Genomic DNA, 16,203 nt, shown 5'->3' on the forward strand with positions numbered 1-16,203 from the left:
ACCATGACTTGAATGTACATAAATAAAAGTTTGCATCATTTCAACACATGTTCTTTATTAAATCATATCTTGTTTTGGAGGGATTTGGAGGGTACCGATATCGATGGTGGAGGGGATGTTGAGCAAAGGCAAATAACATACAGGAACACAAATCAGTCCTGCATCTCATTGCAGAACCTGGTTTTCAAAGCTTCCCTAATGCAAAGCTCTCCGCAGTTAGCTCTCAGCTTATTGCTGGCATCTGGCTGCTCATAACTGGTGGCCATTCTTTCTGCCTCCACAGTCCAACCCTGGGGGAACCTCTCACCCTTCGCTTCACTCACATTATGAAGAACACAGCATACAGATATCACTGACGGGAGGTTCTTTTCACTCATGTCCAGCCTAGTGAGGAGACTCCTCCAGCTGGCCTTTAAATGCATTCAACAACCATTCTGCAAGTGCTTAACCTCTTATTAAAACACTCCCTGTCGCTGTCAAGGTGCCCCGTGTATGGCTTCATTAGCCAAGGAAGCAAGGGGTAAGCAGGATCCCCTAGGATCACTATTGGCATTTCCACATCCCCAAAGTGAATGTTTTGATCAGGGAAGAAAGTGCCCGCCTGCATGTTAGGAAATATCCCTGAATTCCGAAATACATGTGTGTCATGCACCTTCCCAGACCACCCCACACAGATGTCAGTGAAACAACCCCTGTGATCCACAAGGCCCTGAAGGACAATGGAAAAGTACCCCTTGCGGTTTATGTACTTGGTTGCTAGGTGGGCAGGTGCTAAGATAGGGATGTGCGTCCCATCAATGGCCCCCCCGCAGTTTGGAAACCCGATTGCGGTAAACCCCTTCGCTATATCCTGCATATTTTCCAAAGTCAATAGCCTTCATAGCTGAAGTCTACTGATGGCCCTGCACATTTAAATTATGGCAGCGCCCACTGTAGATTTACCGACTCCAAATTGATTCCCAACCGAGCAGTAACAGTCGGGGGTTGCCAGCTTCCACAGGGTGATGGTGACTCTCTTCTCCACCATCAGAGCTTGTCTCAAGCGAGTATTCACGTGGTTCAGGGATGGGGCCAGCCCCAAGCAAAGTTCAAGGAAAGTGGCCTTTCACATATGAAAGTTTTGCAGCCACTGGTCATCATCCCACAGTTGCATAACGATGCGGTCCCACCAGTCAGTGCTTGTTTCCCGGAACCAGAACTGGCGTTCCACGGATTGCAGATGATGCGTTACAGCCTGCAGCAATTGGGAATTGTTCCACTCGATGGCTTGTAGCAGGGCAGTCTCAGTGGCATTGCAGTTGCCTGTGCTTTGGCTTCTTGCTCTACTTCAAAAATACTCAATGATAAGCCGCAATGCATTTGTGATGCTCACAATAATAGTGCAGAGTTGAGCTGGCTCCATGTCTCCACAGCAATGGTAAGCGCGCGGTGTAAACAAACGGTGCGAAAATTGGTTTCCTGTTTGTTTGGGGGAAGAAAGGAGGGGGAAGGAGCATTGCATCATGGGACGATGAAACTCATCCTAACAGCCACCGTGGCTAGTTGCACTGTGGAATAACAACCCACAGTGCACTGCTTTGAATATCGACACAAGTGTGGTGAGTGTGGACGCATGAGACTGGCGCAAACAGTGTGGTGCGTACACGCTCCGGCGACTTCTAAAAATTGGCTAAAAGTTGACTTTAAGTAAGTCGACTTCACTCTGCAGTGTAGACATATCCTGGGACTCTGACAGCAAGCTGAAAGGGGGAGACTAAGACTGGCCAAGCAAGGAGTCTGGGTCTAGTTTGAGAAGCCGAGAAGTAGAGACGAGGACTGGGTAGACAGTGAGAATGGGCATGGGATAAGGATCCTGGCGTGGGGAACAGTCAGGACTGGGACAATGACAAGTTGAAGGGGATGGAGCTGAAGGGGTCAAAATTGAGGGAAAGAGGCAGAAGAGTCTGTGCTTACTGGAGCACACTCCCCTCCAAAGCCTGGAATGGAACCCCAGACTCTTGAGTCTCTTCATTCCTCTGCTGTCAGTGAAACCTACTGGCAAAGTGTGTGTCCCATTTCCCATTAATGCTAGTCCATATAAAGGATGACAACCTACTATTTCTATTAGTTATTCAGCTCAAGTGGCTGAGGTATATGAGTGGATCTAAAGAGTCCAACCTTGCTGATGTGGGTGGGTGCCACATGATGGAATTTCTATTTTTTCAGAATTTTTTTTTAAAACCTAGGAAATTACACACATAAAAACTCTAAGTTTAAAACATGTTTAAGATTGCAAAGTCAAGCACTCAAAAGTTAGGAAAAGCTAAATTTAAAGTTATCTGTATCACCTTAATTCGTCTCCCTAGTGTGTATGAGTTGTGATACTCTTTAATAACATGATCTCATATGATTTTTTCCACAGGATCCCCGCCTCATTCAGTGCACAGGATGGACCTGCTGCTGAGATGAATCAGGGTTATGTAGTAAAGGAGGCTGTTGCTTGCAGAATCTCTCCTCATTTGTTGCAGAAGTTGAAGGGTGTGTAGTGAATGATACAGGGGATTATGGGAAGAAAAAGGATGGTGTTATGGCTAAGGCAGTTGGATGCTGTCCTGGAGAACTGGATTCTATCCCTGCCTCTGCCACAGAGTTCCAGTGTGATGTTAAGCAAGGCATTTAAGCCACACTTTTCAGACGTGGTCACTAATGATCTGTTTGTTCCTCAGTTTCTGGATGCCTGCCTTGAGATTCAGAGGTCTGATTTGCTGCATTTGTGGGAGTGCTGAGGACTCACAAATGCAACTGCAGTCATTGATAATTGGGCTTCAAAGTGCTATATAATACTAAATACTCTGAAAAATCAAGTGCTAGGTGTCTCAAATTGGGCACCCAAAAAAAGTGGATACATTTACTGTAATCTCTCTGTGCCTCAGCGCATTATCTGTAAAATGGGGATACCATCCCTGCACCTTACAGGGTATTGTGAAGATAAATTAATTGTTTGTGAAGCACTCAGATACTATTTCTGATAAACACCATTAAAAAGCCCATGAGGAAATTAATAATTTGATCTTCATAACGGAGTTTGAATAGTGTGCAGCAGATAAGCCTAGGACAGCACACTGAACAGTGATGAAAAAGCAAAATATTGAATAGCTGCTCATTAAGTGAGCACTGTCTATCCTGTGCAGTGAATGAAGTAAGGAGTCCTGTGGGAAAAAAAACAGTATGTGATAATCTCATTAAAAACTATATCGTAATGTGTATGCACACGAGGACTGAATTAAGGTTGCACAGAGAAATGTCTCCCCTCCAACATTTTGTGGTGTTTTAGAAGTCACCCACAGCTCAAGACTCATTGTTACTCTTGATCTCAATTTTTCAAATGTATGCGCTTCATGATCAGCTCCTCATCCCCCTCCCCCCCCACTCCATCTCATGAATTTCCCAAATCACCTCCTCACCTCCACTCTTCCACCTCCCTTCTCTCCCAGGCAGCTCTTCATCCTCACTCCTTTGCTAACTGCCCCCAACTCCCAGATTATCCCTCACCTCCCATTCCTCCATCTCCTGTTCCCCCACCGTCCAGATCAGCACCTCACCCCCACTCTCCATCCTACTCAATTCTACAGAATACAGCTCAGCTTCTCACTCCCTTGCCACCCAGCTGAGCTCCTGTCCTCCCCAACCTCTAGCTCTTCATGTTCTCTTCAGTGCCTGATGCCTGTGTTTCTCCACCTAATCTTTCAGGCGCCCATCCTTCCTCTACCAGCAGGCCAACCACAAAACACACACAGCCTTCCTCCCCTTTGTTTTATCCATCCCAACTCTCCATCCCCAGCTGCAGTCTGGGCACTGGGCCGGGGCCAATGACATGGTCAGAGAGCAAGTAACTGCTTCACTTTCCCTCACCCCAGTGGTTCCCACACTTTCCTCTGCCGTGGCCCACCTTGATACCACTAATTATTTTGAGGCACACCGTCGCCATATAGTCTCCACATGAAGGCATGAATAGTCATGAGCCAGTTCAGAACTCTTCCAGTGGTTTTTGAAAAAATCCCGGGGCACACCTGCTGAAGCCTGAGGGCACACCCTGTGCCCGGTTGGGAAACACTGCCTTAATCCATGCAGGCAGGGGCTTTGCACACGTGCACCAGGGATGCAGTGGTGGTGTTAGCAGAGGCGAGGAGGGGTGGGAAAATCACCCTTTTGGGGCAGGACAAGGCTCAGAGTGCAGACGGCCTGGGTTCCAGCGGAGGAGGCAGGGTGGGGCCAGCTGGGGGCTGCTGATGGTTCTTGATCTCGAACACAAACAGCCGGGCTTCGAACCAAGCAGAGTCTTAAACAAACGGCGGTAAGGACCCCCAGGCAGCTGTGCGCTGGGGGAATGGCGCGCCAAGGGCGGCCGCCTGTCTCCCTCCGCCCGCCCAAGCGCCACACCCGTCACCCCTGTTACTGGCTGAGCGAGGATGCAAGTGCGGGCGGGTGTTGCAAAGTCTCCGCTGCGTCAGGGGAGGTGCGGCTTCCTCTGCTCAGCCCTGCCCTGCTCCCCCCCCCTCCGGGGGGTTTTTTTTTTTTTTTTTTTTTTTTCCTCTTCGGTCTGTCTTTAAGCAGCCGCTGCATTGAGGGCTGGGCACATGTGCGCCTGCATCTCGCTCTCCGTCACGCACGCAGCCCCTATAGACAAGCGAGCCCATTCATTCACTCCAAGCACAACAGGGCGCGCGAAGCCAGCCTCTGCTGCAGGGCCTCGCCCCGGGGGAAGCTCCGGAGGAAAGGTAAGGCGGCCGCACCACCACCACCACCAGCCAGCAAGGAGGGATCCGGGGGGGGGGAGAGAGGCATCCGCAGGAGCCCCCCACAGGATGCCCTAGGCTTCAGGGCTCCGGAATGAATGACCCACCCTGGTGCTTAGCCTGTGCGCGCCAGCTGGGCTTGGGCGCTGGATCCCCGGCGCGGCGATCGCCCTGCCCGCTCTCTTTCCGAGCTGGGTCGCGATCTAGCGGAGCGGGGATGGAAGGAAACCCGTGAGCAGCAGGCAGGGTTTGCCCGGTAGGTCAGTACCAGGAGTGGCGTTCGCGGGCGCCGCAGAGCTGGAGCTGGGGACTGTAAAGAGAGCCCCCCCCCACCTACCTCCCGCTTCTCTCCCTGATCTGAATGTATCGGGAGGGGAAGTGGTTTCTCTCCGCCCGGTGTTTCCCCTGTGGCAGAAGCCGGGAGCATTGTCACGGCATCCCTAGGAGATTCTCTCTTGGCTGGCCTGAAAATCTCCTGCTCGGAGGAAAGCGTGTTTGTCTTTGGGGGAAAGACTAGCATGGGCAGCTGGAAAGAGGCGCCTGGTGCTTTGATTCAGTGGGGCTGGGGTGTTTTGGCGGGGAGTTTCCTTTCCTTTCCTTGTGCGGATTACCGGCATGGCATGCAGGTCCCGTGGATCGTGGAAAACGCCCTGATTGCCTATGTGTCTCCGGCGCAGGGAAGGGGCATTTAAGCTGCAGATCTGCGGATCTGTATTTAGCTATTTTGGCAGCTGCCGGGCTTATGAAGAGGAAACCGTCTGATCCTAATCGTTTAAGCTGTTCGGGGGAGGAAAGAGGCTGACTAGCGCTGGTTGCGCCTGTAGCGGTTCCCAAATCTGCATCTCTCTCTCTCTAGTTGGAGGAGGGAATGGAGGAGAGGTTAGGGAAATATCCTCCGAAGGCAGGATCTGGTAACTGCTCAGCTGAGGCTATTGTCGTATTATTTGGAGGTTGGGGCGAGGTGGCAGGAGCTGAAATCATTACAGAAGTGGGGAGGAAGTGGTCAGGATGCTCTCTCATTGTATGGATCCCTGTATCCAACGATCATGGCTAGTGCGTCTTCCTCCTTCTCCCCCGCCTTCCGAATCCCAGGCTGGCTGGGATAACTCGGGGGGGGGGGGCACACGGCTGGTGTACTGTGATGTCAGCCATGTTTGGGTGGGTATGTTAATGAGGATCTCTCCTCAATCCTGATCAGTCTTGGATTTTTTTTTCATCCCGCATTTTAATGCTCATCCCCTCTCTCCAGCTCACATGTACACAAATATAATCCAGAGACAGGAGAGATTCATACCTATGATTTTCATGCTGTGATTGGACTCTGCACTCTTGGATTCCTTTTGATAATCCTCCTTATTGCCTACATGCTTCTTTAACATTTTCCTGTGGAGGTTGCTAGTATGAGAATGAACTGCAAGCCATGCAGTGAGGTTTAGCATTTCTCTGCCATGCTTTGTTTCAGTTGAGAAAGCCAATAAGATTTTTAAAAGGTATCATTGCATCTCCCTACCCGTAGAACTACAAAGGAATGTAGATTTCCATTGCACAGAATTTCATTTTATTTGTTAAATGTTGCAGTCATAGTCTTATATTGCTTACTGTGTGGATCAGCCATTTTAGAGCATCTGAGATTTAGTATTGCTACATACCAATCACAGTGAGTGTAGTAGCATTGGTTTATAAAAGAACCTAACTATTTTCAAAACAGTTTTCCTTTTAGGAGATAATCATTATTTGTAATAGAGGATAAAGATGCTGGCTTCTCTCAATTTCATTTTCCTCAAAAATGCATAAATTAGCATGCTGAACACTAGTGATTTCATGAGCGTCAGGTGTTACATCAGCCTTATGCTCTGCTTGTGCGCTCAGATATGTTCTCCAGACAACTTTCTCCTTTTGATAAAAATGACAAAAGTTCCCCAAAATCCTTGTGTGTTGGAACTTACTTCCCAGACAAATTGATCTTTTTAGTATTAAAAAGGAAATGTAGTTAACTAAATATTAGAATACCCAAATCAGGATTTCTCCATTTTGAACTTCTTTGCCATTATAGAGGATTGAATTTATACATAGGCGCTGTTAAGAAAACAGTATTTAAGGGCCAATTTCACACTCCTTACACACTGGCCCACAGACCTTCCTGGAAGCTCAACACTACCCTTCAAATACAAGGGGAGAGGAAGTCTTCCTGTTGATCTTAGAATGCAGAATTGAGTCCTTTCATAGATGTTCTGATGTGCCACCAGCACTAGTATTAAGAAATTGCTGATGCAATTCCAAGTCACTTTTGCAGAATACTGCTGATTCATAGATTTCAAGGCCAGAAGGGACCATTGTGACCATCTAGTCTGACATCCTGCATACCACAGGTTGTGGAATTTCCCCAAAATAATTCTTAGTGCATATCTTTTAGAAAAAAATCCAATATTGATTTAAAAATTGTTGGTGATGGAGAAGCCACCGCAACCCTTGGTAAGTTGTTCAAATGGCTAATTACTCTCACAGTTAAAAACTCATGCCTTGTTTCCTGTCTGAATTTGGGGTCTCTGTTTTTTAAATTATTTAAAAGTGTTGGTATCCTTTAATATTAAATTAATATATTTTCCTTCATGTTCCTTCATATCAGACCCTTCTTTGTCATCCTCTTCTTTTGGTAACTATCTCATGACATAAGTGCCAGTAGCAGTTTTTCAGGCAAATGATTTGGCAACCATAGGTTATATTGTTATATTATTTGTGGTTAGTTATGGAGACTATTTTGTCCTCACTTATCACATTTTTAATCCCCTTTAATACAGAAGAATATCTGAACTTTTCATCAACTAAATATTAAGTTCTATAAAATCTACTATGAAGTTACTAACAGTTGAGTGAATTAAGATGGCTGACAATACTGCTTTACTTAATGCAGGCTTTTAGCAGTTTTGGTGCTTATAGGTGGAGTTGGTAACAATCCCTATATTATATTAAAAACGATTTTTGGGACCTTTTTAAAGAAACTCTAACACATCCACTGTTTGCAGCAGGACTTTGAAGTTTTGCAGGGAGAAGTACCCAGGCTAGAGAAATAAATTTTTCTTTTGTCCTTTGAAATTTCATACAGATTTAACTGAGAAATCACCATTTTCCTTTTCCACTTGTATTCCTCAGGACAAATTTAGCAGCCTGCCATTATAATAATTGAACACCAACATTCTAAAGATCTGGGTCCACACCACCAACTAGCAGCAGAACACACTGCACTTGGTGTCTCACATCTCAGGTGAGTACCCCAATCACTGGGCTAAAAGATACAAGGGTAGTCGTTCTCCTCTCAACTGTTTTTTGTGTGGAGCCTACTGTACCAGTTCCCACAGGCGAGTTAGATGGAGGAGGCCTATCTTCCTTCAGTTAGTGCATCACACTGGGGCGTAAGCATCTGGATGTCCAGAGTGAGGCAGTTGTGCACATGCTCAGAGACAGGAACATAGGCGCGTAGGGAACTTTTACTGCAAAAACTTAGGCGCCAAGTGAGGTTTGGCAGCAGCTGAACATGAGGTTTGTGAATACTCAGTCTGGGATTTTGGTGCCTAAAGTGGCAGTTAGGAACCTAAGTCCCTTTGTAAATCTGGCCCATTGTAATATTTAAAATACCTTTATCTCTTCTCCCACCATAAGTAAGGATTAAGGGTTTTTGCTAAAAAACTCGTCATAATTAGGGATCTGCCAAATTCATGCCCAGGAAAATCGTGTCATGGACTGGGAAATCTGGTCTTTTGTGTACTTTTGCCCTATAATCATGGGTGGTGTGTGAACACCCCATTCAGGGTGGCTAGCTCCTGGCTCCGCCCCTTCCACCTGAGGCCCTGTCCCTTCCTCCTCCTCCCCCCACTGGAGCCCGGCCCCAAGCCCCCTACCGTGGCTGGAGGAGCCTTGCCCCAGCCACTCCGAGTTCTCCTAGTGTGCCCCAGTCCCGGGCTGGCTGGCCTTCCCCACCTGGGATGCCTGAGCACTGAGCGGCCGTAGCACCAGGCAGCCACAGCCCTGGAGCACTGGGTAGCCCAAGTGCCAGGCACCCCAGTCTTGGACCAGCTGGGCAGCCCAAGTGCTGGCCCCAGCCACCCTGAGTCCCACCCAATCCCAGGCAGTCCCACCAGCACCAGGACTGAGCAGCCCCAGCCCTGGAGTGCTGGGCAGCCCAAACACCAGCCCCACCTGCACTGAGTCCCAGCCTGTCCCAACCCTGGGTTGCCTCAGCTCTGGAGCACTGGGAGGCCCCAGCACTGGGCGGTCCCAGCCTGAACACCAGGCTGCTCCAGTCCTGGACAGGCCGGGTGGCCCAAACACCAGCCCCAGCTGCCCCAAGTCCCACCCAAACCCTGGACAGCCCCAGCAACCCCACCACCGGGAGGCCCTAGCCCTGAGTGCTGAGCTGCCTGAGCGCCGGGTGGCCTGAGCGCTGGCCCCAGCTGCCCTGAGTCCTGGCCCATCCCAGTCTCGGGTCAGACCTGCTCCAACCCTGAGCGGCCCCAGTCCCGGAGAGCTAAATGGCCCCAGCACCGAGCGGCCCCAGCCTAGAGTGCTGGGCAGCCCAAATCCCAGGCAGCTACATCCCCCAGCTACTCCCTTCCCAGGTCCCCCCCAACCCCAGCCTCCTTCTCTTCAAGGAGAGGCTAGCAAGGATGGGAAGAGAACTAGGAGCTTTGCTGTGCTGGGCTGGGGGAACACAGCAGGACGGGCTGGGTCCTCAGGGCTGAACGTGGATGGGGCCACACCTGGCCATTTGGGAAGGCTTAGCCTTCCCTGGCCTGTGATACCCACTGCCCATGCCTGTACTATAGGGTAAAAGTATACAAAAGTATACAGCATTTCTCAAACTGGTGGTCCCAACCCAAAAGGGGGGTCGCAAGCTTATTATGGGGGGGAGTCGCAGTATTGCCACTCTTACTTCTGCACTGCCTTAGGAGCTGAGAGACTGGAGATTGTCAGCTGCTGGGTGGAGAGTCCCAGAGCTCAGATTCCAGTCCAAGCCCAAATGTCTACACAGCAATTTTTAGCCCCATAGCCAGAGCCCAACAAACTCAAGTCAGCTGACCCGGGCCAGTCATAGGTTTTTATCTCTGTGTAGACATATCCTTACTGACCTACTGTGTCATCTAATGGAATGCCTAAAGCGACAAACACATCTAATGGAATGCCAGATCCAAACTAGCCCAAGGGTAAAGTCGAAATATGTGATTTATATCATTCCTGAGTGGCTGCACGAAGCTATGGAACAGGAGGTATAGGCCGTGTTAGACCCTGGAGTCACTGAGGAGTCCAACAGTCCCTGGTTTAGCCTGGTGGATCTAGTTCCCAAACCCAATGGGATCACATCATTTTATGTGGATTTCAGGAGGCTTAATGCACAATTTGATGCCTACCCAATGCCATGCATTGATGAACTCCTCAACCATCTTGGGATGGCTAAATACATAGCCCTCCTTGATTTAACAAAAGGATACTAGCAAATACTCCTGGGCCCAGATTCCAAAGAAAAGACAGCATTAGACACATCTTGGGCTTTGTCAATTTACGACCATTCCCTGTGGACTATATGGGGCCCCAGCCACATTCCAGAGGTTTATAGACCAAGTCCTACACCATCATATTTAAGGCTCTACTTAATTCGCAATAGTGTGGAAATTGCAGATCCCACAATATTAAGGCTGCCACTGCTATTTTGACAGTGGGAGCCCCCGCTGTTAGCTCCGTGCAAGGCAGGGGCTCCTGCTGCCAGCTTCTCCAAATTACTGCAAATAATAAAGGTCCATTATAACTTTTCCATGATTTTCCATACCTTGTCTGCAACTCAGCCGCAAGTATTTGACAATTATCCTGTGATTCAAGTAAGGCCTTAATCATACTCAATTTGCAGAAGCCTATCTGGACGATGTTATTTTTAGTACACTTGGCAATCACATATGGTATATGGGGCCCTCTGTGGTGCAATCATCAAAGAAGGCAGGACTCACTGCTAAACCAAAGCAATACAAGTTTGTGGTGCAGGAAATCCACTGCCTTGGGTATCTCTTATGGAATGACCAGGTTCAACCTCTGCCAGATAAGACAGAAGCCCTGAAGAAGACTCCAGTTCCCACCGCAAAGAAAAAGGTTTGGCTTTCCAGGGTCTAGCCAGCTATTACCAAAGATTTATGCTCCACTTCTCATCATTCACAATGCCATTAACAGACCTCTCAAAGGCCAATGCATCCCAAGCAATCTAATAGACAATTTAATGTAACAAGGCCTTTTCCAAGATAAAGAATGTCCTGGGTCAACAGCCTGTGCTACGGTGCCTGCACTTCTCACTCATGTTTATATGACCAAATGATGCTTCCACAGTTGGTTTGGGAGCAGTGCTGTCCTAAAACTTTCAGGGAATGGAACATCCAATGCTTTACCTAACTCAGAAGATGCAGTCATGAGAGACCAGATACTTCATCATCAAGAATGAATTCCTGGCCATCACATTGGCTGTGGGGGGCATTATGCTGCTATCTTTTAGGGGATCCCTTCAATCTAGTTACAGACTATGCACCCCACAAATGGTTGCAGTCAGTGAAAGACACTAACCCTCACATTACTTGGTGGTATCTGAAATTAGAACCCTACACCTTTGGTGTACAACACTGGCCAGGTTCACAGCACCAGAATGCAGACCTTTTTTCCTGGGATGATGGCATTATTGCTGAGGGGGGGAGATTAGGCCCATTCTGCGGTGAGGGAGATGTATGACAGCATCTGTAAGACCTTTTCTGCCCCCTGCTGGAGGCATCAATGCCCAAAACTTCCAGCCCAAGGAAAATCCACTCAGACTGGTCAATCAACAAGACAGTCCTCCAAAGTCATAAAGGGGCCAGGAGAAAATATTGACCAATAGGTCAATAGGACCAACAGGTCAATTAAGAACTTGGTAGACTAAGGAGGGGAGCAGCCCTGAAGGGGACACAACAGAGCATCCCTGTCTGCCACAGTGACAAATGTTGAGAAGTCTATAATTTGCTGAGAAGATTAGATAAGGGATAAAATTAGGTTCTGTTCAAACCACCACTGAGATGATGATTAGAGACAACCTACACATGTAGAACAAAAATGGCACGCAAGAATTCTGAAATAAAATAATCTTAGATATTCCCCACATGTCCAATTAGAGATCCCCAAATATAAGTCCCTGTCATTCCATTGATTTGCAAGGAGACGTTGTCACTGAGTTAACAAACCAACTGTTAAGAAATATTTTACTGAAGTCTGATGATTCTGTGAAGAAAGTTTCTACCCCTAGTTATGCCATATTGTTTGCCTAATAATTTCAGAAAGAATCCTCCAGTGGACCTGAATATGGGGATGAGAAAACAAGAGGGAGAAATAAAGGATTTATTTGGCCTGTAGTTGAGATTGTGAAAGAAGTTCCTGTTCTAAGAGAGAACCCCGGAAGACCATTTATTAGGAATTGAGAGCTATATTCACTGTTAAAATTAGCAAGCACTACTTCATTGAAGTCAGTAGATATGCACCTACTTACATGAATGGTGGATTTGATCCTGAGTCTTTAAATTATTTTGCAAGGGTCTAAACATTTAACTGGGAAGAGGCATGTCAAGGGGAGATACTCATTTTTTATAATGCCTCCAAACCAAAAGTCCACTTCTGAGTCCTTGTGCAAGACTGCAATGTCACATTTTCTTTGTTATATTCCTGCAAGTCTCAGGTAGAATCACAAGGGAACACATAGAACTGTGTCCCTCTTTATATGGCTGGGATGGCATCTTTCATGAGAGAAAGATCAAATCAGATGCAACTTGAGTCCTCATCTGTTTCTACCACACTGATTGAAAATATTTTGGAGTCTAGCCTTGGAGACAATTTGGATGAAACTGAGAACACCATGTTTTCCTAACAGATTTAAAGTTCTTAATGTGCACTTGTATAACAGTTTTATGATGGGAAACTTGTACTAATGTCTTGGTATGCACAACTATTTTATTGAACGAGGACAAAATACTATAGCATTCAGCTCCTACTGAGGAGCAGATAATGGCCACTCCCATACTTTTCCATAGTGCAGAGTGCAGAAGGATAACAATGGTCTTGATTAGACAGGAAGAAGATAGTGCAGGCTCTGGATGCCTATGTGGCATATGCTGCTGCTTTGCAGCAGTAGTTCTATTAAACAGAGTATTGTAACATAGTGTAGCCCTTCCTTTGAGTGATGACCAGTCTGCAGACAGGTCTTCGCCTACTTCAGTCATTCTTCACAATCACTGTCTGCCTCCAAAACTTAGATCGCTCTTTCTGCTTTCTCCCTCCCATTCCTATTTCCCAGTCAGAACTTATGTCCTTCAGCTCTCCCCCAAAATCCCATCAACAGCACTGGTCTAATTCTTCTCAGATCAGCAAGGCTCCTGCTCTTTTTCTTTCCCTCTTCCAGCCATCAGCTCCTTCCACTGTCCTTTCCTCAGTCTACCACAGCAGCAGATGTGGGAACAGCCTGCTGTATATTTGAGTTGACTCCTGCAAGGTTACTGTAAGGTGCTGAACATCCTCATCTTAGCTTTACTTAGAGTTTTTCCACACATAAATCTCAGAAGTGGGTAAGTATCATCATTTTACAGATGGGAAAACTGAAGCATGGAGATGTGACTTGACCAAGGTCAGAAAGCAGCTTAGTGGCTGAATGTGGATAGAATCTTGACTTCTAGTCCAGTGTCTTATGTGCTGAACTATGCCAGCCTTCACTGGAGTCAATGGGGCATCTTGTGACAGGGAGAAGAAGGAACGTAGCACCTTGCAGGACTGGATTTTCAACTGTTCTGGAACCTTCTGCACAAAGCTAAGAGAATATGCTGTGAACTCCATATATCCTTTCACACACTGCATTCCACCTTTGCCTAACACCATCACGTTATGCATAGAGCTACCTCTGAGAAGAACATTCAGTTTTGAGAACATGAATCTCTTACTCCGCTTAGTAAGTGATCTTGAATTTAAAAGGAAATTAATTCCCTTTTTCTTTTTTTCTATTTTGAATGTGTAGGAATAGTGTGTTATATTTTGATTAAGTGAGACTTTTCAAACAAGATAATTTCTGCTGTATTTGGGTTTTGTTGCTTTTCTTTAATAAAGTGTTAAAAAGTGGTATCTTCATTTTGTCTTTATTTCCTTTATGCAAATGTCCAAATGAGGGCTGAAACCATTTTTGGCCAAAAATAAGGTGTTAGGACTATTTATAATTTATTAATTAGTGTATTTAGACCCTTTCCCAATCTTTCTGATGAATGTTTTTAATTTTGATTTAATACAAAATAAAATATATACAAAGAAAGTAAGAAAGAAAGAAAATACATACCTTCTATAAAGGAATGGAGGGTGTATTGGGATCTATATGTTTTCAGACAATAATATGTTCTCTTTTGAAAGCTATGAATCTAAAAACAATTATGTTTTACTTTATGGTAAAATAAATCTTTGCTATGGCTCTTTGCTGTTGAGTTATGTCAATCAGTGTTATAATATTCTAGTGTACTTTATAAACTAAAATTGCTTTACATACATCTTTGCATATAGACTGGTGCTGTGATTACAGCTACATGATTTCTTGGTCAACTATTTTCATTTTACTTTCAAATTTGTATGCAAGTCTACAGATGTTTTGTGCATGTTGTTCCCTATAGATTATGAAAAACTCCAGTATCATCACTTTTTAATTATTTATTTGTACTACATAATTGAGAGCACTTGGAATACAATGCATATCCAGTAAGTTTCACTCATATATTAATATATACATCTTACCAGATAAATATGAAAATGCTAAAAAAGGGATTTAAATATTGGTGATGGTCTCTGGTGTGGGAAGGACAGTGCAAAGCTGCTACAATTCTTAACGAGAGAGCAGGAGCGGGTGAAACTCCCAGCAGAAAAGACTGTACAGCCAGGCTTCTCAGAGAATAAGTCTATTCAGATTCTTTCACTGGTAAAGTTCCTATGGAGTCTGATTGGAACTTCAAACTCCTCTCCTTCTCCTGACAAATACCACCTGCCTATCAGCATAATTAAAAGTGCATAGTCTACCGAGCGCTATTGGGCCAGCCAGAGTGACCACGGTGGATAGTGTCGCACCAGGCATTGTGTAGTCAAGTTCCCAGATCTAGCTCAATCCTGTGACTTCATGGAGCTCTAGGGCAGCCCTATGGGTGGTGCCAGCTAGGGTTAGAGCATGCTCCCTTTTATGTTTCAGTGGAAAGTTTGAGAGCCTGGTTTTGTGCATCCTGGTGACATGGCCAAAAAGCATGCCACACCACGTTTTGATATAATGAACTACTGATGGAAGGCCAAATCTCTGTGAGATTATGACATTTAGCACAAAGACAAACAACTTTATGCTCAGGATTTGGCGCTGACCATGCATATGTAATGCCTCTAGCTGCTCCAAATCTGCCTGTAAGTGGGTCCATGTTTCTTACCCATATAGCATTATAGGTAATCCACGGATGTGATAAACCCTGGACTTTGTCTCAGTTCAAAGATGTTTTTGGATCCATAAGTGAGACATGGCCCTCATGCAGGATGCAGTGAGACCTATTCATTGAAGAATGTCTGGTTTGCTGTGACTGAACTGTGCTTGCAGCCTAGGTAGATGAACTCATCAATGCTCTCCATGGTACTCGACCCCACCTGCACTGGGGGTTCTGGTGGCCCAACTCTGAGATTCTGGACCTTGGTCTTCTGCCATCAGATGTTCAACCCCGGAGTGTGGACAGCATCTTGGAGACCTTTGAGGGTGGGGCTGAAATTATCTGACTATATGAACAGGGCAGCATCATCAGCATAGTCTTGGTTGGTGAACACTTTTTGACCAACCCTGATTCTGACATGTGGAGTGGAAAGTCTTAATATCTAGTTGATAGCTTGACAGAATAGTGTGGGGGCAAGAATATATCCCTACCACACACCTGAGGCAAAACACAGCAAAAACCTTGAACCAGCACAACTCTTGCTCCAGTACTGATTTGAAGACTGTTCACCAGATTTAGTAGAACATCTAGAATGCCAACGTCTTTCAGTATAAGCCAGAGTGTTTGCTTGTCAACTGAATCAAAAGCTGCTTTGATATCAATATATGCCACATGAAGTGTGTGGTTACATTCTTGGTGAAGCTCAGCCAGAAGCCAGAGGTTAAGTCCATTGTCGACCACACAACGGCAAAATCTGATTGCTGTGGATGATGATGTCTGCTAAGGAGTGGTTGCATCCTTCAAGCAGAATGTGAATGAAGACCTTTCCAGGTAATAGTAATGAGATCAGCCTGTAGTTGCCACATTTGGTGCAAGATCCTTTGCCATGGTACAGGGACACTATTATGCCATCTTGCATTCTACTGGAATGTTGATGCTCACATTTTTAAGAA

General features: G+C 46.1%; 1 protein-coding gene across 2 annotated transcripts in view; it reads left to right on the forward strand.

The window, feature by feature from the left end:
- The first annotated feature begins 4,572 nt into the window (after window positions 1–4,572).
- The window catches only part of SLC6A15 (solute carrier family 6 member 15), a 51,140-nt gene continuing 39,509 nt past the window's right edge, over window positions 4,573–16,203 (forward strand). The window contains exons 1-2 of one of the 2 annotated variants that reach the window (XM_067559100.1): window positions 4,573–4,757; window positions 7,926–8,037. The gene's annotated coding sequence lies outside the window, so the exon portion shown is untranslated. The remainder of the gene's footprint in view (window positions 4,758–7,925; window positions 8,038–16,203) is intronic. The other variant, XM_067559101.1, reaches the window with a different exon arrangement.

The sequence above is a fragment of the Emydura macquarii genome, unplaced genomic scaffold, assembly GCF_026122565.2.
Source record: "Emydura macquarii macquarii isolate MOO-44397 ecotype Brisbane River unplaced genomic scaffold, CSIRO-AGI_Emac_v2 contig_2205, whole genome shotgun sequence".
Classification (NCBI taxonomy): Eukaryota; Metazoa; Chordata; order Testudines; family Chelidae; genus Emydura; species Emydura macquarii.